The following is a 2,847-nucleotide window of genomic DNA, read 5'->3' on the forward strand; positions in this document are numbered from 1 at the left end:
CACTCGTGCAGAGCCAGGTGCCTCCTGGTGCTGCCAGGTAGAGGCGGTCCTGTTGTTACAGGAGCGTCTGCGGCCGGGGATCAGGTGAGGGATCCCTAACATCCCTGGCAGACTCGGGTGTGGGTTTGGCAGCTAATGGCTGTGCTTCTTGCCATATTCCTTCTCCTGCTCCAAGATTACAGAAAAGCACTTGGCTCTGGGCACCCTGATTTCTTGCTCCGTTTGACAAAGTTTTCCTTGGTTTTCCCTGTGCCCATGCCCACGTCATACCGCGTGAGTGTAAGTTGAGGGGATGTGTGATCATGCCCCAGGACGGGAAACCTGGTGCCTGGAGAGGCTGGAACCGACCCAAGGCCACATAGTCCATTGAGAACCCTTCTTAGACAGTGTGAAGCCCAAATCAGGACAGGGAGGCTGTGCTTTGCTACAGGACACCGAATTTCAGAGGACACGGACGTTTGAAATAATGCTTTTAAAAGATTGTACAAGGGGTGCCTGGGTGGCTCGGTTGGTTAAGCATCTGACTCTTGATTTCAGCTCAGGTCACGATCTTATGGTTATGGGATCGGGCCCCGCATCGGGCTCTGCACTGACAGCAGGAGCCTGTTTAGGATTCTCTTTCTCTCTCCCCGTCTGCTCCTCTCCCACTCTGTTTTGCTCTCCCAAAATAAATAAAATAAAACTTAGAAATAAATAAATAAAAGACTGTACAGGTTGGAAGCTGGTAATTCCCGAGGAAATGCTTTACCATGCGTCATCCCTCCCCAAGGCAGCTCTCTGGCTGGGGTGGCAAGGTGACCCTCTGGCTGTGTCAGCTACCACCGATGTCAGGGTGCACGGAGGGGGCTTTGCCTGCGTGGGGGCCACTCTCCTCCCACTTTTCACTTTGCAAAGGACACTTTTCATATTCCTAGCCCCAAATGCCAACATTGCTGGTTACTGCGTTGGGAAAAGTTTCTTTTGCAGGGAAAGATAGACTGCTGTGCACCTGTCGAAGGAATAGGCAGAGAAATCAGAGGATGTGGGACCTTTGCAAGGTCCTGCTGAGGTGACAGCCAGGGAAGTCACCTTTGTGACTTGAGTGTGAGTAGACAGATTAGTTTTGAGGGTGGAGGCTTCTAACAGAAATGAAAGGATTTCTTTTTCTCAGATGTCAGTTGAGTTGAAAGCAGGTCTCTGTTTCTTTGGCTCTGGGTGAGGCCAAGAGGAAGTTGTCTCCGGGACTAAAGGCTCGCAGAGGTGTTGTGTGGGTGATGCTGGGCCACTGTTTCGGAACGACATGGCAACCCCACAGCCTGGTATCCTGTTGTTTTCTTTGCTGCCCGCAGCCTGCTTGGCGGACGCTGGTTTCTAATTCCGTGGACTTGCATTTTCTGAAGAATAAGTAAAAGTTAGATCACAGCTCTCTTTCTCTCCCCAAAGCCTAATGAAATCAGAGAACGTGGTCATGCCAACAAAACAAAACAAAACAACCCACAAACACTGTTGGCAATCAAATACAGAAGAGAATACAATTCCACATTGTAAACTCCGAAAAGTGGACACTGGGGAAGGAAGCACGATACCTGAAGTAGCTCTTAACTTTACCTTCACCTCCCCGCCGCCCTGCCTTCTCCCGCTGAACCCCAAAACAGGATATAAAAGGGAAGGCTGATCAGGAGTTCTCTGGAGTTCTCAGGAACACGCTCTAGTAAATGAAGGAGTCTAGACAACACTGATAGGGAAATCTCATGAAGGTAAAAGCTCTTACTCACCCCCTTCCCCACCTCCAGGCTCTCGGGATGTTAGTCCTTTTCCAGAGCTCCACAAAATTGGAAATAATGACCAAAAGAGCCTGGGGGATCCATACAGTAGTTAGAAACACTCTTAATGAAGTGGGATGAAACCTGGAGCAGGACATTTCACATAATCTCAGAAGAGAAGGCAGCTTTGCGAACAAAGTCTGTGCAGAAGCCCCAGAAACTCTCCTGTGTCGTCCCTGCCAAGTCACCAGGCGCTGAAATGTGGCTGTGGCTGCAAACCACGCCCCTCCCCCCTCCCCCCAGCTACATGCCAAATTGCACCTCAGAAGAGGGGACGTAAAAGCGGTCAGAGAAGGAGTGACAAATGACATGGAGCATTCCACCTCACTCTACGCGAGAGAAACAGAAGGCTGGAACAGCAACCACGCAAAAATAAGAAAGGAAACAAAGGAACACAGAGACACACATACTAATGACGGATGAAGAAACCTGGCTGGAAAAAAAACCAATCAAAGGAACAGAAGTAAATGCAGACCCCCTACGTGTTTCATGCTGGGATAGACGCGGGTGGTCTCCCCCCCGCCTCTCACTGGCCCTGTGGGCTGCCATCACTGCCTGGCTGCCCCTTTGCCCAGGATGGTATGCAGCCTGCCCCATGGACAGGACAACTACCATCCGGTGACCGCCGACTGGCAAAAGGCTGGCCGCCTCGCCTGAAGGTGGGACTGCCCCTGTGATGTGGCTCAGGCTCCACAGAGCTAACGTGTGGGGCCCACAACTTTACCAACAGCTTTGTTGGGCAGTGCTGAAGAGCGTATGAAAAACGCTGTTCATACCTGGGAGTCATGGGCCATCCGTGTTTTGATGAACACACAAAGTCTTATTCTTTCCTGCTTACTTCTCCACCCGAGGAGAAGTATTTCTAAGCCCTTGATGTGGCTGCGAAGAGAGGCATTTCTGCCTAGGAACTGAGTCTCATTAAGCCTTCCTGGGCCTGCCATCTGAGCCCAGCATCAGCAGGCTGTGGGTGGTGAGCAGGTGTGACTGGTTCTCTGGACAATGACAGTAATGAGGTCACCAGGGAGCCATCCTTCCTGTGTGTGTG

The 2,847-nt window shown here is 51.1% G+C and overlaps 1 long non-coding RNA gene across 1 annotated transcript; it reads right to left on the reverse strand.

The window, feature by feature from the left end:
- Positions 1-710: 710 nt before the first annotated feature.
- On the reverse strand, positions 711-2,352 carry LOC121014591 (uncharacterized). The gene is made up of 2 exons (XR_005783294.1): positions 1,755-2,352; positions 711-1,373 (listed from the first exon to the last, which is right to left on the reverse strand). It is a non-coding gene; the product is annotated as an uncharacterized LOC121014591 (long non-coding RNA).
- Between the last annotated feature and the right edge of the window lie 495 nt (positions 2,353-2,847).

Source organism: Herpailurus yagouaroundi, unplaced genomic scaffold, assembly GCF_014898765.1.
Source record: "Herpailurus yagouaroundi ecotype Mexico unplaced genomic scaffold, PumYag 203, whole genome shotgun sequence".
NCBI lineage: Eukaryota > Metazoa > Chordata > Mammalia > Carnivora > Felidae > Herpailurus > Herpailurus yagouaroundi.